The sequence below is a fragment of the Anser cygnoides genome, chromosome 4, assembly GCF_040182565.1.
Source record: "Anser cygnoides isolate HZ-2024a breed goose chromosome 4, Taihu_goose_T2T_genome, whole genome shotgun sequence".
NCBI classification, from domain to species: domain Eukaryota; kingdom Metazoa; phylum Chordata; class Aves; order Anseriformes; family Anatidae; genus Anser; species Anser cygnoides.
In genome coordinates this window covers 65,504,779-65,528,212 of record NC_089876.1, presented here as the reverse complement: position 1 = coordinate 65,528,212, position 23,434 = coordinate 65,504,779, and the positions used below count along the sequence as shown (strand labels likewise).

General features: G+C 44.2%; 1 long non-coding RNA gene across 5 annotated transcripts in view; it reads right to left on the bottom strand.

Annotated features, from left to right (window-relative positions):
- LOC136790742 (uncharacterized) overlaps nt 1-23,434 on the bottom strand; it is a 65,621-nt gene that overhangs the window by 27,092 nt on the left and 15,095 nt on the right. For 2 of the 5 annotated variants that reach the window (XR_010831239.1, XR_010831240.1), the window contains exons 1-3: nt 5,330-5,787; nt 3,105-3,183; nt 631-712 (exon numbers count right to left, since the gene is read on the bottom strand). This is a non-coding gene — a long non-coding RNA (uncharacterized lncRNA). Of the gene's footprint in view, nt 1-630; nt 713-3,104; nt 3,184-5,329; nt 5,788-6,260; nt 8,410-23,434 lie in introns of those variants that run through there. The other 3 variants (XR_010831242.1, XR_010831241.1, XR_010831243.1) reach the window with 3 other exon arrangements.

Below are 23,434 nucleotides of genomic sequence, written 5' to 3'. Positions count from 1 at the left end.
TCTGAACCTGCGCGCTCGTGTGTATGCACTGCAAAAATTGGCTCACTCTGCTTCCTGCGCTCATGGGCCCTGACTTGAGAACACCTGAAACCAAGCCTGGTGCACAGGGTAGAAGCAGCAGTCCTGGGAAACAAAGAAAAGTGTTCAAATAATGAAAAATGCTTCTCTATCTGCCACTGTCGTCCTGTTTCTGAGGTTATTCGTGGTGCTTCAGCTGCTGCACACTCACAGCCAGTAGATGAGAGGCTTTAGCACGTCGCATACAGAATCATCTTTGAGACTGTAGTAGCAGCAGTATTTGTCTCATCCAGTGTCCCCCCCTCAAACCAAATGCTCATCATACAGAGGAAAAAAGGAAAAAAAAGGTTGGGACTGACTCCAAAAGACCTTCCAATTTTCTCCTGGGTTTTAGTCTGAGAGGACTCTATTACCATGAGTGTGGGGGAAGTGGGACCTTTTATTGAAAGAGCCCAAAGGCCTCTGCAGAATGAGGCAGATATTGAGCTTTGATGAAGTGCAGTGCTGGGGTCGATTCCAGTAATCTTTTTCCTGCCCCCTCAAAAAGCCTATTGGATTTGCCCACCGGTGCAAGCTGTTGACCACTGCCGTTTTCCGTCAGTATTTGCTTACCAGACAAAAGCTGCCAGCATCCCATTTGTGATGCACACACACCGCTCCGGCCAAGGTCACTTGTCTGACTGTAAAAACAGCACTTGGGGAAAAAAGAAAGAAAACAACTCATCATTGAAGCTACTCATGGCAGCCTTTCCCCACACAAATGCAAAAGCTTGCTCTGTGCCTGCATGTCGCTGGCAGCAAGTTTGTGGCACCCATCCCTCCACACAGAGGGAAGCAGAGGGACAAGCCAAGCAATGAAGCCACCAACTGCAATTACTGCAAATGCTCTCCCTGGGATTTATTAGCCTCCATTGAAGATGACTGCACGTGAAAATGCACCTGAAATATGGCTGATTCACAACGTTTCTCCTAATGGAAACCTGCTTATTCAGCAAAACTGGAAACACTGAGGCATTGCAGCCCAAACCAGTAGTATTTCAGTCCTGCAGTCCCACTACGATGCCCCACGAGAGTAAAAGCCAGAGCATTTTGTGCTGCCAGTGTTCCCTGGGGGATGGATCCACTGGAGGGCCACCACTTTGCATCCACATGTAAGGAAGTGGGGAGCGCGTATTTTTGATAGACGCACGCGACCATGAGTTCAGACAGGGAGAAAAAGCTGCGGTCGGAGAATGGGAAGAGAGCTTGCAGGATGCAACCACTACGGGCAAATGAAAAAACAACACTGGCAGCGTGGTCACGGAGAGTTAAATAACCATCCAGAAACAGCAGCTGCTCACAGCCGTGGCTTCCTGGGTATTATAATAACATTATTAATAATTTCAGGACTTCATAATATTTTGATGGACAGATAGCACGAGCTAGGATCTAATAACATTTGTTGCTGCTATTCAAGTTTTGCATTATTAAATCAGATCAAACCCAGCAGAGTATCACCTTTAGCAGGATCTGATATTCCTAGGGACAGACAAAACTTTTTAAAAGGAGTTAATGTTTATTCACCCTTTGAAAATAAATAAACTCTACCTGGAGGTCACTAGAGAGGACGGTGTACTTTTGCTTTGTAAAATCAATGTAATTAAAGAAAATTCTACAACAGCAGAAAAAGAAAAAGCAAACCGAGTCTCCGCTATGAGAATAATGGGCTAGCCCCTGAGCTAGCATAAAGCAACTCAGGTCCAAGGAGTTTAGAAGTGAAGCTTTGCTCAGGAGAGGACTTGATTTTGTCTATTCATATTGATTTGCATCATCTGAAGATCTGCCCGTATATCCCTATAAGATTAGGAATGCATAGTGCTGTGAAGTGAACTGTATAATTCAATATTTTATCTTTTCTTCAGGCAGGCAGGCAGGAAGTGGGCTCCAAGGTAAGAACTAATCAGTAGAGTTGAGAGAATAATTTACAGTGGAATAATTTACTCAATGAATTTAGCTTCTTATCTGCTGAGAGACTTCGCAGCTCTGGAAGGCAGAAGACATAATTGCGGGGTCTCTATTGCTCGCAGTATTTCAGGGCAATGACAGAACTTCAGGCAGGGCTGGCCACTGCTGATTAGTGCCAGGGCCTTTGCTCACCGGCAGGAACTGTAATTTCCTGACCAAAAGGAGCTGAAGAAACCCAAAATGCCTGCACTGGGAGGGGGCAGTAGGCCTGGGCTCAGCTGCCTTGTTTCTTGGCACCTGTCCCCTGTAGACTTGGAGCAGCCTTGCTTTAGCCTCAGTTTCTTGTTGCAAAAAGCCACGTTGGCAGTAATGTTTCCTCCCCATCCTTCACTCCATAAACCTCCAACTAGCAGGGACAAACCTTCATTATCTCCTGCTCCTTCTCTGCAAGCAGATGGGGTGACAGGAAGGCAGACAATGCTGCACGTACCACTAGAAGGAGGTAAAACCAGAAAGAATATGCAGCAACATCCATTCTTGCCATTTTCAGATAATTTTTTTCATCAGGCTCTGGTACCTGGTATAAACTGTATGGATACTCTCTTGCTCCTATTTCTAACTACCAACACCCCCTGCTCCAGCCTGGAATTGCTGCGAAGGAAAAACCTTCCTCTTGGAAACAGGTGAGACCTGTGTGCCTTCCTACGTAACCACAGAGGGGAGGCAAGCGTCACCGCTGTGTCTTCGTGCTGCCTCCGGTTTCAGAAATCTGCTCTCAGCCACTGCTAAATGCAGGAGACTGCCTGTCGCAGGCTGCGAGAAGCCTGTTTTGTGTTTGACAACGCCACCATGCTTCCAGAATACTTCGTTATGTCTTTGCTTTGCTCATGTCTCCTCTGCACTGTTGGTAGCAGCTCATTTTTATTTCAGAGATGCTTCATGGCTTGCAGAGCCCAACTTTCACTTAGCTTTGGAGTCTGCTCCACCTGCTCTAGAGCACACAACAGCAGCTGTCTGTGCCCATAAGCACGGCCACTTCTTTCCAAATACCGGCTAACAGAAGACACGAGATAACCCTGCATGTCCGGCACGTACCAGCTGGGCTCACCACATACCCTATCCACTCTATGTCCTATACACACCTCATATACAGGGCACTCCATACACTGGGGCATCCTTCAGCGATCTGACATGGACACACTTTCACAATGACACACTGACCTAAATAAAACAAAAGCACGTTAAATTAGTTTCGTGCACATACAAGATCAATTTGCACGACAGCAATTTTAAATCGTTGTAGCTTTATAGCACTGCTTGCTTGTTTAATGCTTTTTTTTTTTAATGTAATGATGTCAATAGTAAATTTCAGCTTTTATTAGCACACAAAGGAAAACTATGAAGATGTTAGCAAGCAAGTAGCAGCTAAGTGGATGATCAAAGTGTCTTCACAGTAAAAACTGTACGCTGAAGTGCGTGTATGAGAAATGAAATATGTTTTTTTGGTCTTTCTATGAATCATACGGATAGCAAAATGAGAAGAAAAATACACATGCCTTATCACACTGCAGGGATTATCAGTCCCCTCTGAGACCACCTCTGCCTGTCACGTACACATTTTTACAGGAATTAAAACACTATTATAGCCACAGAGCACTGATACTGTTTGGTAGCTTCTTACAGCCGTCCCATCCTTTATCTGCTTGTTTCACATGCTGGAAATGACCGCTGTTACCAGTACACGCCAAGTGCATCGTCTTCAGCTATATTGGGAAGAAACAGCTCTCCTGAGTGGGGCGGCCAGCACAGAAGCCCCTTCCTGGCTGAAATGAGCCACCGGGAAAGGCAGACGTGTGCCCCAGAGAGCGTGACCCCCAGGAAAATGGGCTTTGGCATCTGGCGGGGTCAGGCACGCCGGTACCTGGCACCAGCACTGCTGCCGGGAAGGTTATTTCAGCATGTCTCCTGTCTAGACAAGCCATCGCTGTGCCTGTGCGAGGCTGCCCCAGCCATCTCCTGCCCACCAGCCCCGAGGGGCTTCCAGCAGACGTGCCGGGAGCCGCTGCGCACGCTGCTTTCAGCAAGGAGGTGGCTTCAGCAAGTCCTTGCTGCAGGAAACCAAGAAGATTTAAATCACGCGTGCAATGACCCACGGGAGCGTGGGGTAAAAGCAGGCTGGTTTCACGGGCAGAAGGAAAGGCCAAGGGCATGCAGGAGGCAGGATAAAAGCAGAGAAAGGCCAACTGGGTGGCAAGCCGGTCCTACAAACAGGGCTCCTACACCCAAGCACTCGCTGTCTGCTCCCTCTTTTGCAGGGGAACGCTGATTTAAATTAAAACACAGCAAATTTAGATCCAAATGTAGCTCCCTTCCTTTCCCCTGCATTTGGCATGAAGAATGGAGAAGCTGCTGAGCACGAAGCAGATCTTCTTGTGTTTTGATCTGCTTTTGCATCTGTGTATTTGATGCTGTTTATTCTGACTTTCTGAATACCAGGTTTCCTCCTCAAGGACTGAGGCCGACAGACCTATTTAATCTTTCATATTGGCCACAGCGATAACTTCTTATTAAATATTTCATGTTGTTGTACTGATAAAGAACATAAGACAAAACTTGGCATGAATACGATCCAGAAGAGCATCTGCTTAAAAATAAAACACTTGGGAGAATCTGGAAGGAAACAAGTAGCCATGTGGCTGGAAAAAAAAATAATTCAAGGTAAGGAGGTCAAACCTATACAGAAGTATTTGTAAACAAAGAAAACCCGAACGTTCCTAGAAAACATCAGCTCTGGGTGTTTCACCCCCTCAATATGCACACTTAGTGGTCTGTTGCTATTCTGTTTTCTAAATCCACCTGCTCCGGAGGGCTGAAATGTAGGCAAACACAAGCAGCCTGACCAGAGTGGGCACAGATGCGTGAGATGAGAGCTGTCATCCTTGCAGCACGTGTGCCGTGGTTGCAAAATGGAAGTTGGGAGCTACGTGCTGTGGTTAGGGTGTCATGCCCTTGTTTAACACTGCAATAATCCACGATGGGTGCAGGCAATGGAAACAACCTCTGTGGTGCCAACGTTTACAGGAACCCTAGGTGCAAACAGCTTCCCCATCGCAAGGGGGACCCATTTGGGCATCAGGAGCCTATAAATTCAGTCGAATTCAGCAGTCCCTTTCTCAGACATTACACTATTAAAGGCTAATGCCATCCCGCCAGCACTTATGCTTTCTCTTGTCCCAAGGCCTGAGCCAGCTCAGGCTGCTTTGACCTGGCCCCGCCACACCACATTGACCCTCGTGGCCTCCAGTTGCCACAAGGAGCAAACCCAGGCACAGACCAGAGCGCTGCTGGCTCACAGCCGTCCACTTACCCCCGTAACACCGCAGGTTGCTGTAGATGCCCTGGTGTACAGCAAGCACAGATGCTAAGTTAAAGAAAAAAAAATCAGAAAGCTTAAAGACCTCATAGTCACTGGCAAAGACCAAAAGCAAAGAAAAAGCAACCACTAAGCAATTAATTGAAAAATTATTGGCAGGCCAGGCCAGAGTGTTGCTGCTGCCTTTAATGATAAATGATAATAGGGCCAGTCAACACTATACAGAAGGATAATACAAACACACCCTCTAGAGTGAAAGCACAAAATGAGACATACTATTATCATAAATAGATTAATTAAATAGAAAGAGAACATTAAAGAACAGGGGGCTATTAGCGTGCAGGCAATAGCCTATTACAACAGTGAAGTTGATGAATGCAGGTAGCCAGGAACACGGTGCACAAATACAGGAGCAGACAGAAGAAAAATGTTTCAGAAACTACAATGCAATTATCTCCTCCCGTGGCTTTGCAACTGCTGTGTGGGAGCTGCTGGTTTCAGGGGCTGGGTGACTCCACAGCTTAGCCAGGAGCCTTCCCGTTGCATGAATCTGAAGGTCAAGGGCAGAACTTGGCCAAAACATGGCGAGAATTTTCCACCTGCCCGTAAAACAGAGCTACCTGATAGGAAGCTTCTTGGTTTGTGCTGAGAAATGACTTACGATACCCAGCAGAAGTTAATAGTTTCAGAGAGAAACATTTTGAAAAATGATCAAATGTCACAGCTGATTCTTAATAAGAGCTTTCCAGGTGAAAATAATGCTGCTGTTCCTGATAGCAGTTTGTTTTCTGACTGTATGTTACCCATCAGGAAAAATGTTCACCATTCAGAAATATTGAACAAAGCTCCATCCTAGATGCATGTCACAAATAACATGTGTAAATACAGTTACTAAAAGAAATCTCAGCTGACATGACAGAAATACCTCTAAATATACAAATTTAAGAGGGTTACGTGGTCTTCAGCTATCAATCCTCAACAATCTTCCACAAACTCATGGGGTGCACTACAACTGTGTTGTGGTTTAACCCGGCTGGCAGCTAAGCACCACACAGCCCTTCGCCCACCCTCCCCCCTCCCTCTCTGGGATGGGGGAGAGAAACGGGAAAGTTAAGCCTGTGGGTTGACATAAAGACAGTTTATTAACACAGGAATTATTATTAATAATAATAGTATCAATAATAATAGTATCAATAATAATAATAATAATAATAATAATAATAACAATAATAATGTGTAAGAAAACAAGTGATGCACAATGCAATTGCTCACCACCCGCTGACCGATGCCCAGCCTATCCCCGAGCAGCCGCCCCCCCACCCCGGCCAGCCACCCCTATATATTGTTTAGCATGACATCAGATGGTATGGAATACCCCTTTGGCCAGTTTGGGTCAGCTGTCCTGGGTCTGTCCCCTCCCAGCTCCTGCTGCACCCCCAGCCTGCCTGCTGGCAGGACAGAACGGGAAGCTGGAAAGTCCTTGGCTTAGTGTAAGCACTGCTCTGCAACAATTAAAACATCAGCACGTTATCAACACTCCTCTCATCCTAATCCAAAACATAGCACCCTACCAGATACCAGGAGGAAAATTATACTAACTGAAACCAGGACACTGTGATAGATTATATGATAGATTCCATGATTCTGTGATAGATTCTGTGGTAGATTCTATGATAGATTATATGATTCTGTGATTCTATGATAGATTCTGTGATTCGATGATTGATTCTATGATAGATTCTATGATCGATTCTAAGATTCTATGACAGATTCTATGATTCTATGACAGATTCTATGACAGCTTCTATGACAGATTCTATTATTCTATGACAGATACTGTGATTCTATAAATGATTCTATGACACGTTCTCTGACAGATTCTAACATTCTTTGAGAGATTCTATGAGAGATTCTATGACAGATTCTGTGATAGATTCGATGATTCTATGATAGATTCTATGACAGAATCTATGATTCCACGGCAGATTCCATGACAGATTCTATGACCGTATGACAGATTCTATGACTCCATGATAGTTTCTATGACAGATTCTATGAATCTATGACAGATTCTATGACTGATTCTTTGACTGATTCTATGATTCTATGATAGATTCTATGACCGATTCTATGACAGATTCTATAATAGATTCTATGATTCCATGATAGATTTTATGATTCCGTGACAGATTCTGTGATAGATTCTATGATTTTAAGACCGATTCTATGACAGATTCTAAGATTCTATGAGAAATTCTATGACAGAGTCTATGACAGAGTCTATGATTCTACAACAGATTCTAAGATTCCATGACCGATTCTATGACAAATTCTATAATAGATTCTATGATAGATTCTGTGATACTAGGAGAGATTCTGTGATAGATTCATTGATAGATTCTATCATTCTGTGACAGATTCTGATAGATTCTATGATTCTACGACAGATTCTATGATAGATTCTATGATTCTGTGACAGATTTTATGACAGAATCTATGATTCCATGACAGATTCCATGACAGATTCCATGACAGATTCTATGACTGTTTCTATGATTCTATGATAGATGCTATGATTGGTTCTATGATTTTATTACAGATTCTGTGATAGATTCTATGAATCTATGACAGATTCTGTGATAGATTCTATGATTCTATGATTGATTCTATGATTCTATGGTTGATTCTATGATTCTACGATTGATTCTTTGATAGATTCTATGATTGATTCTATGACTGATTCTATGAATGATTCTATGATTCTATGATAGATTCTATGATTCTGTGATTCTGTGATAGATTCTGTGATTCTGTGGTAGATTCTGTGATTGATTCTGTGATTCTGTGTGTTGTGGTTTAATCCAGCCGGCAGCTAAGCACCACACAGCCATTCGCTCACCCTCCCCCCTCCCTCTCTGGGATGGGGGAGAGAAACGGGAAAGTTAAGCCTGTGGGTTGACATAAAGACAGTTTATTAACACAGGAATTATTAATAATAATAATAGTATCAATAACAATAATGTGTACGGAACAAGTGATGCACAATGCAATTGCTCACCACCCGCTGACTGATGCCCTGCCAATCCCCGAGCAGCCGGCCCCCCACCCCGGCCAGCCACCCCTATATATTGTTTAGCATGACGCCAGATGGTATGGAATACCCCTTGGGCCAGTTCGGGTCAGCTGTCCTGGGTCTGTCCCCTCCCAGCTCCTGCTGCACCCCCAGCCTGCCTGCTGGCAGGACAGAACGGGAAGCTGGAAAGTCCTTGGCTTGGTGTAAGCACTGCTCTGCAACAATTAAAGCATCAGCATGTTATCAACACTCCTCTCATCCTAATCCAAAACATAGCACCCTACCAGCTACTAGGAGGAAAATTAACTCTATCATAACTGAAACCAGAACAAACTGGGAACGACCTATGTATTTCTCCTGCAGAGAAAACAGAAAAACACGTACTTTTTATGTTTCATTTTCGCGTGGAACAAGGTTTCATTCATTCACACCCGACTTGACTTGGGAAAACCCTGGACACACAGAGGTTGCCCACAAAAGTCTGGATCCTCCTCGCCTCCTCAGAGGAACCAGGCATAGTGCCCTGGTCCTCCAGAGACATTCACAGCCTGGATGGAACAGAATTTAAGCCCAAAGCCTCTGTTTCCAGTGTGCCCAGAGGGCAGGGAAGGGGACCTGCAAGGAGGATGCGAGATTTTTCCCTGATTTAGGAGGAGTTGTGCCAGTGGGGGGAACCCCGGTGCAGTCCTGCAGAAGCTGGGGGCTTTATTCTAGGAACAAAGTCAGTGCAGCAGGCATGATCCATACTAACAGCAGAACAATGTAGTTGTAATGCTGCGAGTAATATTAATATTTGCACTGGAGTGCAGCACCATTTCTGACAGGCTCTTGGGGATTCCACTTGTATTAATGGAGATCAGGCAGTTTCTCTCCCTAATCTCTCATTGCCCAGTGTTTCTCGCTAGCTGTGAACAAGGGCTCAGCATTCTCTCTTGCCAGAACTGGGCTCTGCAATGCAGAGCCAGAGGGAAAAAAAAGAAAAAGCATTCAATTTCCCCCAAAACATAACAAAAGAAGACTTCCAACCCCCATACATCTGGGTTATTTCCTAAAGCAGATTCAGAGCAAAATGAAGAGAAAACATGCTTCTATAGCTTGTATGACACATGGATGCTTTAAAAACAGTGTGCTGCTATAGCCTATCATTATTAGCATCACAACAGATATACAGCAGAAATCAGGACCCTCCCTGATGACAGAGAGCCTGCGTGGCCTTTATGGATACGTCTATATTTACACAGACATAAACACACACATACATGTGCTTTTTAAAATAGATGTAACTTGTAACATAGACAGCACAGCATAAACTCCTAGAGAGTTTACCACACGCCACAGAAATACATCACCCAGGCAGTTTTAATCTTATCTTTAATTCTCTTTTTACCCTCTGCAGAATTTATGAAAAGATAGCAGAAATGCACAGTATCTCATCAGATATTTATTTATTCATTTAAAATATTAATATGGGAGAATCCCATCACAATATTGCCAAGCGAGAAGCACCAGACAGGAGCAGAAATTTATTGCAAACAGGTCTACGTGGCTGTGCAACACCTTGCTGACATCTTTCTGGGTTTTATTTCCCCACTTTTCTGAAGCCAGCTGAGGGGAAATCTTCGAGCACTTTCCAGTCTGGCAAGGCAAATTGATTTGTGCTGATATTTGAAGGGATTTTTTGCAACAGCTTCTGCCTGGCATAGGTTCAGAATGAGACCGAGACCTCTGGTTTCAGCCTCTTCAATTTCTGAGTGCTCGCTTGTAGAGGTCTCCAAGCAGGAAAGCTTTGCTGACCACGCTGAATATTTGCCCTCTCTGCCTCTGACCCTTCTCTGCCTCTTACCTTGAGAAGTAGATGGACCTTTTTAGACAGGGAAAAGTGAGATGTTTCATCCCTACTCCCAAATCTCTCTAGACGATGCTACTCACCAGTCCGTGCTCCTTGTGCTGGTAATGCATTTAAATCTGATTTCCCCCCAAATCCACTGCACACAAAATCAGCAGCCTCACTGAAAAACACGGCTCACAAACTTTAGGTGACCCTCTGTTGCCTTGCAGCTCACCATGGAAAGCCCTCTCTGCCCAGACCGGCTGGAGCACCCACCTCCCTTTTTTGTACGAATTCACCTGTAAGAGCCTGCTGGTTTCTGCTCAATCCCTTTCCCCATTTGTGTGCCACAATGCTCGGTGCAGAACTGCCAATTAGCAACTTGCTGTTTGCAAAAATCAAAGCACTCGTGGCAGCAGCAGGATGGGAACCACTCGTGGGGCTGGTCCCTGTTGAGCCAACACACTCAGGACACAACCCTGATGCCAAGTGACAGCTCTCAGGTCTGGGCTCTAGAAAACCCAGACTCATTTTGGGCCACAACAAAGCATGCCTTGCTCTACCGTGGCAATGAAGACGGCTGCTTATTTGCACAAAACACACCCTGCTTCCCCCAGGCTTAGTCCTCCAGAGGATTTGGGGAGATCCTGGTGTCTTGGCCGGGGATCCCTCATACACCTTTGCCTCTGCATCTTGCACAAGGCAGCAGGGACACCGGTGACAGGGGCAGCAGAGCACCCCTGCGATGTCAACCCTTGCAGCAGAGCAAAAGCCAGCAGGAGCAGGTGGAAATCTGTACATACTCTGTTTGAGCAGGAAATCCTTTTGCCTAATTCAGTAAGCATGAGAGCGTCTTTCGCTCTGAAGGGGGATAGAAAATGTAGCTTTAAGCAATTAACACGATAGCAAATGTCCCTAGCATTGCCCCATATGGCGTATAATTTAAATCATCTATCTTGTTCTCTATAAACGCTGCTAAAATTGATACATGACAATTTTAAAGCCAACTGAAGTTTAATTAATGTAAATTGCCTCAACATCTGAGATTTAAAAAATAGAAAAAAAAAATAGGATCGAATCAAACATGTCCCACTCACGCTGAGCCATTCAAGGTAAAATTGGGGAAAAAATAAACGATGACATATGTTGAAAGTGCAGCTTTTCCCTTTACTTAAGTAACGATGTTTGGGAGATCGATCTCATTGCTCCTTGCAGGACACAAGGGGTGTCTCTGAAAGGTGTTCACACCTCGTGCAACCACGGCTTGCACTGGTAAATCAGCATTAGCCAGGGAAAACTGGGAGTACACACAAATGCAACTCAGACACCATCACGTATCTCTCATTCTGGTCCTATGTGACAGGTATCGGAAAAATCCCAGGGAAAACAAAAACCCTGGGCAGCATTTTCCATAGGTGCAAGCCCTGTATGAAACCCACAGTGAAATGGTATATATGCCAGGGTGGCCTGAGAGGCTCTGGGCATGTGTGCACAGAGAAAGAAGAAAAATAATCCTGACAACCCTCTGTTTCTTAATGTCTGACCTACAAAGGGCCACAAACTGAAATACCCAAAGGCAGCCAGCGGGCCAGGGCGGTGGAACCTGTCCCTGCAATTTTTTATTATTGTTATTTTATTTATAATTATTATAAGGATATTGGGAGCATTTACAGCCCACTTTCCCTACTGTGATAATATTGCACATAAGTGAACGAATGAAAGAGCACAGCCAGGGCAATTCACACAACCGAAATCTGCATCTTGTAACTAAAATGGGAGGCAGGAATTGTGCGGGATACCTGACTTGCTCCCTGATATTGCAGCAGACTATTTGCTTGCAGCATGGCCTTCCTGGGCTCTGTGCTTCTCCTTTTTCTTAAATATTTGTTCTATACCCTGTGTTGTGAAAGAAAACCTCCTTCAAGGCGTCGCCAGCCAGAGGGGTCTTACGAAAATGAGGATATAAGTGAGCCAAGGTATTTCAAACTCCAAGCACCAGAACAAGCAGAAAATAAGCAAAACTGAAAAAAATGTACATCTGCCATTACGAGCGCACATCTACAATTACAAGAGAGTGCTAGAAACCCTGTATTTGCTTGTCTAGTTATGACATTTTAATTTAAGCTTTTCCTCTGTTTCAGAACGCACATTTGCCACGCATTCTCTAAAACTATACATATTTATTTATCAAGCTTGTGAGAACAGATACAGTTCCCTGAAATAAAGATTGCCCTGAATGACTGAAATGTCCCTTAATTGCTATATCAGTCCTCCCACGTGTACTCTAAACCATGAGCTGCTTTAATTTCCAAGGTACAACAACAAGGCCAGTAGCTCTTCTTCGCAAGAACAATAAATACAGTCCTAACCAGCTTCCCCTAATTGTTTGTATTTACAGGAGGAAAAATAAGAGTGCCATCAGCCCAACAAACAAAATACTGACTCTGCAACCTCCATTCAGTTTTCATTCTTCCAAACAACACTTTTCTAGGTATTAATGAATGCGTTGCTGCTGCAATATATCTTATGTGGGGTAGGATGTATTTAACTCAATATGTAATTATTCTTATTAATGCAACTGAGCTTAGTGTAGCACTTTCCCTTATCTGGATGGTAAAATACAGTTCTCTGGTGAAATGTACAGCCCTTTAAATCCGTCTTGCATCAGGATTGCTATTGATTTGAAGAGGGTTTTGTCTGAGTGCATTGTATTATTGCTAATGATTAATCAGCATATGTTGCAACCCCCCTCGAATGGCTGCAAGTTCTTAAAATTGAAATACAAACGAAAATAGTTGCCAGATTTTGGTTGGTTTGTTTTTTTGTTTTGTTTCGGTTTTGTTTGAAACTAAAACACAGCTACGAGCTGCAGAGAAACATCTCCTTTAAAAGCTAAAATGTTTACATTTGCCTGAGCAGAAAAAAGTGCCTCATTTTTTGCCAATATTGGCTGAATTTTTCATGTCCAGTGCTGCAATCCTAGAAAATTCAGCTCAAATACATCTGCTGTATGAGTGAAGCAGATTTTCTATAAAGCTATTTAATACCCCCGAATGATTTCAAGGTAGATTATTGGTTTTGCTACAAGCAGAGACACAATGAACGCACACGTACAAAGGTACAAATTAGTTTGCTCTTGTCTTTCATTAATGACCAGCTTTGCTTTAGCAAAATATAGGTCATTTTGTTCCTCCTTGCTTCTCTTACTGTCAAGTCCACAGGCAGCCGTTTCCCCAAGCCATCTCTTCTGTGGCCATTTGCATTTTGCTCCAGTCCCCAGATCTTCAGCTGCGAGAATATTAACACTGCCTATCATGGGCGAGGGAGAACAGTATATTCCCTACTTCCAGATTAATTTAAAAGCATCCCTTTTTGACAAGGTAAATAATCTTGCTTAATATTGACTATCGAATACTGACAGTTATTTATAAAGGGGAGAAGAAAATGCAGAGCGACTGTGAGCAGACACGGCTGGCACGTACACACAAACTCATCTTAAATATCAATGCCAGCACTCCTGACAGCCCTCGTAAATGAAAACTTCAGGGTGCTCGTCTTCACTGCCAGAATATTTTTTTGAAAAAGTGAATGTATGTACGATAGAGGCAGCTAAGGCTCCCTAAGTGCACAAGCCTATCACGCCCTCTGTTTCTATTAAAAAGAACAAATCGCTCACTACTCCGCGCATTTCCTTTTTATTCTGCCTGGCACAAGAGAATGAGGCGCAGTCGCATGTGGCGAAGCCAGATTTTCCCCTCTTCCTCCCCCCAATCAAAACATTTCCAAAGACAAAAGGAAGGCTTCTAGTGCTTGGTATGCACCCTTAGCCACCCATGTATCACACATAATTAGCAAGTTAAACCTACAAATTAGATGTCGTAATTTGGTAATTACACCACAATCTGGTACTTTTTAACCTCTTTTTGCCTGAATGAGAACAGCCCTCGTTACCTTTTTCTATGGCAAAACACAGCCTAGTCATCTGCCCATACAGATAAGTGTTCATTCTAAAGGGAAAGCCTTAGGAAAGTTGAAAGTACGTGAGTTTGAAGTGTTTGCTGCTTTTGTTCTGCTTTTCTTACGGTCCACAGCCAGGACTCTCAGAAAAAGTTACATTAAAATTCCCACAGATTACAGCAAGCATACATTTTACCTCAGTCCACACACAATGTAAGAAGTAAACTCTTTAAAATAGAAAAAAACAAAAAGGTTTTGCTTACAGAGGGTAGTGGTTGTAAACATCTAGGGGAAAAAAAAATAAGAAAAAAAAAACTTATTTTATTCTACTGCTGCAACATCCAGATCCTTTCTATGCAATGACACCAGCGTTGTATTTATTTACAGCTGTCAAAGCAGAGCTCTAAAATATTTGTTTGCATTAAAAATGGAGGAACTGGACCGACTCTTAAAAAATGCCTCCACCCTCTCAAAGGAGCTTCCCGGAATAAGAAGTGAGTTCAATAGGTTCTTCAGAAAAAAAAAAAATGTGCAAAGCTATTATGGGCGAGGTCAGGAGCTGCAGGAAGACCACGGCAGCACAAACAGCAGCAGACGAGAATCCCCGTTTGAGGAATCGTTCATTTTCCCTGACTTTTTAATCAGCCCTTTGTGAGCACCTCTTGAGTTTCTCCAGTTCCTAATCAGCGAGCGTGATGGAGAAGTGGATGCTAGATAGATATATTTAAACATTTTTTTCTCCTTTTAAAAATCACCCCGTATGTTGGAATGAAAAAGGAAAGGCTCTACATTCAAACCCAAAGCTTTAATGGAGATGGGGGTTGTGGGGAGCAGGAGAAAGTCTTAAAAATTACGTGCAAATGCCAGTAACACGAGTAGCCACGGGGTGCCAAACACTCCCGATCTTCGGCTTATTTCCTGCTGCATTTGTTATCAACATCATTATTATGCCTTGACTGTGGCTCTGACAGGGGAAGGTACTCAAGCAAGCACCTAGTTTTTTAAGCACAGGAGAATTCCCAAAGGGATTAACGGTGCAAAGAAATATCTGGCGGCAGTGCTCGCCCTCCCAGACCCTAAATGCTGATTCTCACCGTGTCCTGCAGAGCTTCCCATAGGGACAGTTTATTTAAACAAAGGTTTGAAAACGAAATAATTGCCCTTTCATGTTTTCCCCTGCCACACCTCTGGCCAGAGCACCAGGCTCCCATGACATCTCGGCTCCTATTGCCAGCTACGTGGTTTGGAGGGCACTATGTGGGATAAAAGTAGTGCAAGTAAACTCTTTTTAAACATCCGTGTTCACGAGCAAATGTTAACTAACCTGGCTATGGCATTTAAAATAGCCCTGGATCAATATAATTAACAATCCAATTAATATTTTTGCCTACTTCTTCAAGTATGCTTACTGGGAAAAGTGACTGAAAGGCTTTGCTCTTTTCACGCAGGTGCTCTATCGAAAAATGCTCATTCATTCCTTTGATGAAGTCTCTAATGGCACAAGGAAATCAAGGGCAGTTTTCCCGAATCACGGCATAAAACCTGACAAATAACTGACACCACTTTCTTTACAACACTTTAAATGAGCTATTTCCCCAAACGTCAGGAATCAGAGTAAGAATCAAAAAAAAGTCAAATGATAAAGTAAGCTTTTGCCTGATTAAACCACTCGAGAAAATGTTTACAGAAAGGTTAAAAAAAAAAAAGTTCAAGGAAACACTCCACTATTTTGCAGTGTACATTTTTAGTTCCAGGTTAATGAAAATGCACTGCTGGAAATTACTTCTTTTTCCTTACACTCTTCAGTCTGATATCTTAAGATGGTTTTTAATGCCAAATGTTGACATTATGGAGAACATTTTTGAAAACAGAAAGCAAAAATAAATAACACCGCTGCATTTAGTACCTACTACTACTGGCTTTTCCCCTCAAAGCACTATCGTTTTAATCAACCAAATTACCCAAAGCTGCAGTGATCGGCGTTAACTGGCACGCCAACGTACAACGACGGACAATATTTGCCGTTCCTTTTAAAATGATTATCGTCGGTCCCCTGGTAACGAGGAGGAAAAGAAATACCCACCCCGAAGTCAGTGTGAAAATGAAACCCAACACAGGAGAGAAGCTGTCATATTTGATTTACGGATTACAGAAGTCTGAGCTACCTGCTGGGGAGCCTGCCATAATGAGAGGGGAGAGAATTTCGATAATTTTTTCAAAAGCTTCCGAGTGACTGAATGAGCTTCCCTGAAACTCGGTGGGTCCCAGGACCCCAAGGAGCTGCTGCCTTTTGAAAAGTTTCCCCTCTACTGACTCCCATTTTCAGCGGCAGCATTTTCCCATGTGCTTTGCTGCAGTGCAGACAGCCGCGAAAGGATAAGCCGCTAAAGAGAAATGATATATTTGGCTGAGAAAATGCTTTAGAAGTCAGTCCTCCTGCAAATATAGTGCAAAACTAATCATCTCCTCTTAGCTAAATAGTTTCTTCCTCTTTGTTGTGGGCATCTCCCTCCCCTCCTGTGGCTCCTGTAGCCTCCTAAAACTCTCCAGGTCTCAGCTTCCAAAAACTTCCTGCGTTTCTCCTTTGGTGACCTACTCCAGCATGTCAAAACCTCAGCCCGTTTCTGAAACTCACAGAAAGCAGATGTAGAAAAAGAAAAACCAAGAGATGCATAAATTTAATTACTTGGGGTTTGGATGCGTCAGTACTGAAATAACTCAGGAGTGTGGTTCCATCAACTTCATGCAATTTTGCTGTTTTACCTCTGCTTTTTTGTGGTATTTCTGCAAAGGGCACGGTTTGCAGGGATCAAAACCCCAACGAACCAGCAATCTGCTGCCGCTGCCTTTCAGCAGACCCCCGGCCAGGGGGGAGGCGGAAGGGAAGGGATCCCCACCCCTCATGACTAAAACATGAGCCACAGCCACAGTTACCCACCGGGGACCCCGTGTAGGGCGGCGTTTTGCTGGCGTGCGAAGTGCTTTTGCCTGAGGTGGCTTTTGTGGAGGCCATGTTTGCGTGCAAACCTTCACTTACAGCAACACGGGGCGGCCGAGCTGATGTTCATATGAGTGTAAACTCACAGCGAAAGGCCTGAGCTGCCGGAGACGTTACAGCGCTGCAGTCAGTCATCGAGGCGAGCGGCCTCATCTTTTATTGAAGCCTGCTCCTCAGAGGAGAGCTAAAAATTCACTTGACGCCGTTGGGAAAGTGTCTGTTTTGGCTGCAGAGAATGGTTCCCGATCACGGAAAGATAAAAACATCAAAATAAGCTAATAGGGATATGCCTTGAAATTCAGTCCCAGAGGGCACGGGGCCGGGTTTCTCGGGGATGCATTAAGCACGGCTCAGGGCATCGCGGCACGCATGCGTGCTGCAGCCAAGTATCCAGAAAGGATACTCATCAAGGAGAAAAAAAAATAAAAGAAGAAAAAAAAGCACCCCTTTTCTTCTCTGACTCCCCAGCCAAGGGGCAAGGCTCAGCTGCCAAGCAGGATTAAACCTGCCAGGGATGAGCAGTAGGCGCCAGAAAGGAAGCTGGATCTCCTCCTGCCATGCTCCCCAAAACCCTGTTGCTCCCCTGCTCTCACAGCTACTCTGCTTGCCCTTATGAACCTTTTAATGTACCTCTTAATGCTGAGTTTTATCCTCCTTCTTCTCCTCCTTCTTTCAGGTACCATCTTAGCTGAGAGGCTGAGAGCTCACAAACATGAATTTTTAGGAAACAGAGCTCATGCAGGTGTGGTGACGAAGTTTTGAGCCCATTGCCTGACTTCAAGCAGTTTGTCCCTTCTGTTCTCCATATCCTACAAGTTTTCTGCAAACCACTGTTGCAAGGAAAGAGAGCCCTTATCAGCGCTGAGGGAAAGCTGTCAAAAGCACTCACCCCTTATTCGATACAACAGTGGGGAGAGCTGGACTCAACTTTACTGGGCTCCACTAGTTTGGTGCCAACACAACTTGTTTGTCCAAACCCAGTGCCTATTTCTCCAGATCCATTACACCAGGGACCATTTTTAAACACCAAGCTTTCTCCCCTACACTGGGTTTCTTAGTTCAGTAGTACAACTTGGTCCAGCAAATGATGCTGCCTGATGTTATACTGGCAAGCAAGAAGATCAAGTCGCTCTGCAGAGCAGCTTCCTAAGTAGACATAATCATATCAACATATGTGTGTAGTGTTTAAAATGAAAACAGAAAAAACAGTTAAGATCAGACTTCTAAACCACAGTCGAGTAATCTGCGAGCATAGGGAAAGACTCAGGACAGAGACGCTGCAGCGTCCCACACAGTCCTGTGTAACAGATTTGTCCTCTTTGCCATCTCCGAGCTCGCTCCAGACATGAATATGCTGTGCTTTATTTAAGCTGATCTAACTCAGAGCAGATTTCTTGATTATATTTACCCTACTGACCTACTTGAAATATCATTTAATAAAATGCCCTGCCAGAACAAAGTACAAAAGGTTGAAAAAACATATGTTAGAGCGGCGTGGCTTTCTCAGCTCCGTACTTGCTGTGCATCACTCTGGGCTCTCCCTAGCACTTATCAAGTGTCCCAGCATTTAATTATTGCAAGGTGAAAAATCATGCACCAGTATTTTCAATGCTTGAAGATGGTATCTACAAGTACATAGAAGAGTTAGATCCAAGAGCCCCAAAGCAGACATTAGTGAGCCAATCTGCCCACCATCAACCCAATAGTACTCATTTTCAGAAGTAAATTGACACTAATTCTTTGTGCCTGTCAGTCTGCTTGATTGTTATTGGACTCTGCTGGATTTTGAAAGAGAAAAGCTTCATCTCCTTGCAATGCCTATGCCTGCCTTTATGGCCTTCTCACAGTGAGCTCCAAAATGAGATGTTTTCAAGCTTTTATTCCACCGATTATCCTCTATCTTTACCAATTAGCCATGTAAAAACAGACTGAAAATACCCTGGACTGGCAATGTCACCCGTACCGCCGCCTGCATCTTTCGCTAGCACTGCTGCTTTCGCTAGCAGCAGGGTGTAAAGGACAGCATTTTCTGCTCCCAGTTGTGCCATATTAGGCCTGCACATCCCCCTTTTTCCTTTTGTTATTGCAAGAAGACACATGAAACCGAAACTAACTGCCACCTCCAGTGATGCTCTCCCTTGCAGACATGTTCCATGATGATTCAATGGGCTTCCCTGTTTGCTTTTTGATCCCCAGGTGGAAAGCGCTCTATATGTGGGTATGATTATTTCCCTGGCCTCTACAGCAGTGTAACTTGGCATAGCCTCTGTAAAGCCCACCGAGCTCTGCCAGCTTGTGCCAGCCAAGGACTTGGGCCAGATTATCCTTACAGCTCCTCAAAAAAGCCAAGTATGGGGTATGAAACAGAAGTATAAATGGAGCTATTTCTGCCCTAAGCCATAAAGCAGAATTTCCAATCCTGAAAACACACCACCAGAAGATTTTTAATGAAATATATATATATATATTTCAAACCTTTTAAATTGTCTTTTGATTTATTCACACTGTCTCATAATTTTAAAGCTTTTTTTCTGAGGACCTGGGCAAAAATTTGGTCACGGAAGCTGGGGTTCTGGAGGGCTTGGAGTTTGCTAAGTCCCATGGCTTGAAAGAAGATCTCCAGAGCCAGCCACAAGGCTAACACCAACAGTACAGGGAGGGAAATAGCACCAGTGTAGCCCACCAGCCAAAACCCTGCCAAAACATGCAGTGCCCAAAGGCTTGCAAACCCAGCCCGAGCCGCCTGTGATGAGCCACCTCCCAAGGGAGGCAGACAGGACACGGCGTTTCCTATCACCTTGGCATTGTGGTCTTCCTTTTATTTATATCAGAGGAATGTCTTCTGTGGAAATCTCCATCACAGAAAATGAAGGAAGTACTGGTGACACCTCCTGGAAAACTGAGAAACCTCCTAGATCCCTGAAAATAAAAAGATGCCTCTATCAAGCTTTTGTCTGTTCTTGCAATTCTTGCTAAAGGACATTTGTGTAGATACAGAAACCAAGGTTAAAAAAAAAGCTTATAATGAGGAGAAAAAATATTAGTGCTACAGTTAGCAATTTGTTTCAGATCTTGTTCTTCCACGCTACATTCTCTGTTTCCTCTACACAAGAAGAAAATTAATTAAAAGTGATATTTTCCATGCTCGTCAAGCTCTCCTCTGCCGAGGCAGCATTTTTCAGGCCTCCCCCAGTCGCTGGGCAGCCCACGGCTGAGCACAGGGGCGAAGGGAAGTGGAAGAAAACCCAGGAGCTGCCTTGCCCTGTTGGGCTGCAGCTACAACAAGCCTGGCCCTGCAGTCACCCCCTGCCACCCACCACTGTCATAAGACTCCCTTGGATTTATTTACATATGTAGAGTTTCTGGGGAAGCCTCCCTCAGGTCTTATTTCTAGAAATATATGCTGCCTGGGCACGTGTTCTGGTTTGAGCACTGTCACAGACACTGCTGAGAATAAGCAGTTTTGAGACAAGGGACAAAAACAAGTCACCTGAGTCCCTGACGCATCCCAGCTGCTGTTTTCTGTCAGTCTTTGCCAGCTCTCTCTGTATTTTAACACAACATTGATAGCACCATGCATTAAAAAATTTGTGAGAAAACCCCCCAAATCCACAAGTAAAACTTAAAAGTGTTTCACTGAAAGTATGACGTGCATGTGTTCTTGTTTATTTTCCAATTTTGAATAACTTCTTTCCCATTTTCAAGCTCACGCCTGCAGCTGTGTGCACAAGAAACATCGGTTTACACGTGCAAGTTGACACTTCTCCTGAAGAAAGATGCACATTTCGGAGAGGAGCTTCGTTGGAAGCACCAACTGCTTAGGAGATGTGCCAAAATTAGGAAAGTGAAAAAGCAGTTACTGTACAGCTGCAGTGATCCTCCTACGTAAGCTGCTCTCAGACGGCTTTCTTTGGGAAGGTCTGACTAAAAGCTAGCCCGTATCAAAGTGCCTCCTGCTGAATAGCTGTCTGCTTGCTTGCCCCCCTCGTTTAGCCGACCAGGGAAAATCCCTCTCCACTTTCTATCTCCATCACCATCAAATCCGCTTCTGGGGTTTCCCTCTTGTCCTTTTAGCTCTTGGCTGCTGCTGAGCCTCCCAAGGCTCAATTCACCCCCTGAGGAGAGCAAATTTAGTTGGAAATCTCAGAGCAGAAATCAGAGAATGGGAAAAGTGATCCTGTCCTGTTTCACACCCTTTCAGGCCAGACACAAATGATTCCTTGAGAAATGGAAGGATCGAGCCCACCAACTGATGCATTTGTCACGTAACCAGAAGCTCTGCTAAATAGATCCGTTTTTAATTTCTGTTTTGCTGATTTTATTTCTTTCGCTTCAGAAAAATGTTCTCGTTCTTCCCCTGCAAGTGCATACACATTATTTATTTATCACCCTATGAATATCAATTTGGTTCCTGTCCATAATTAAACTCTGCTGCTCTACATCAAACACACCATGTCCCCACTCCCTCAAATATCCTTGCCACCCAGCTAGGGATATGCTGCCACCAGTCCTGCAAAAACAATGCTCCTTTTTGGGCATCCTTTGGACCCAGAGCCACCACTGTGGCTGCTGCCACAGCCAGACTTCCCCTCCTGGGCTCCCAACACATCTTCCCCTCTGGATTTGCAGCTGTTTTCAGAGCCAGGTATTTCAAGGGAAATCCATACTTGCAGTTTTGTAAAGTTTTCCAAATTTGTCAACTCCACCTTCTTTCCAGCTACCTCAAAGGGGAAGAGCCTGCAGTCCAGGTCTGAATCTGTGGGGGTCATTATTTGTTTCATCCTGAAAACAACAGCACCAGGCAACCGATTACACACTGAGACAGGAGGCCTGAGAGCAAAACTAGTAATCTCTCCCCAGTAAGTGTTTCATTAGAGGGATTAGTTGGTCCCATTAGAGCTACAAACATAACAAACTAAAGGGGAAAAGTTGGGGGTGGGAGGACTGATTTGTGCAAATCAACACTTATTAGAGAGGAAAAAAAAAATTTAACTTTTTTTTAATCCCAAAACATTTGCGGCTGCAGAAGGGACCTGAGTAGGGAATGTGTTATTTGCCTTTTTTCAGGTGTTTTGTTGGCCTCCCCACTGGTCCAGTTCAATTAGTGCTGCCCTTGGGCAAGAGCAATGCATCTCCTTTTTCTGGGAGCTGAGCTCTTCAGTGCCTCAGATACATGCCAGATTTCCACGTGTGCCAAAATGAGGACAGGGGTATCGAAAGCCACCCTAGGCCCAAGAGCAGCTGCTCTTTCCTCCCCTGGTATCTGCAGCCCAAAAAATGGGCTGCAACAGCTCTTTGTGAGGGTGCTCACCACATCAGAAAATAACCGGTTCAGCTCCTCATTGCTTTTCTCATTCCCTCCTCATCAGTGTTGATTTACAAGCTCTTGGCTGTATGTTATCCCTCAAATGGAAAAGCACAGAATGAACGATTTCGGCGGCGTTTGTGCTCGACATTTTGCGGCTCGTGCTTTGACATATGATCGGAGTGGGTAAGCAGAAACACAAAGCTGCAGCACCTGTTTATTGTGAGCAAGCTGTCCTCTCCACTTCAGCTTTTCTATTTATGTCCCGGCACACAACATGTCAAGCCACATGGATTAGAAATTAAACTGTAAATGAGCCTTTTCCATTTCCTGCCTAAGTAAGGATTAGCATATTTTAAAACGTGCTCAGGGGTTTTGCACTTTCTGTAATGAAACCTGTTCAAACAGATAATTGATACGCAGCCACTAAATAAACATCAAAGACTGGAGGAACAATGTTCTCTCTTCTTATTATTTTTTATAAATAAATTATTCTCCTTCCCTCAGAGAACGTCTCCTGGTGACACCACCCATCACAGTGGGAGGTCTCCATGACAAAGTTGGAGCAGGCAGAAAAGAGCCCAAGTATGAGATACCAAAATCCTCCAGGAGCATGGCAGAGAGGGGAAAGAGCATCCAAGCAGCACCTCTTATCCTTTTCTGAAACAAAACTTTTGTCTGAAACGTTTCTGAAAAAAACCATGCTGGGGCACGGAGGAAAAGTCCTCATGTCTCCTTGGAGGTGGCACCTCTAAACCAAAGGGGAACAGCTTTACAGGGACACACAAGCCAAGGACACCTCTCGTTGGGTTTTGTCGCTGTTATGCTCCCAGTAGGATTAACCCCTTCAGCCAAACAACTTTTGCCACCTCCAGCCTGCCAGACCCCCAACACCACCCCCTGCAAACGTCTTCCGTACACGAGCTCACCCAAACAAC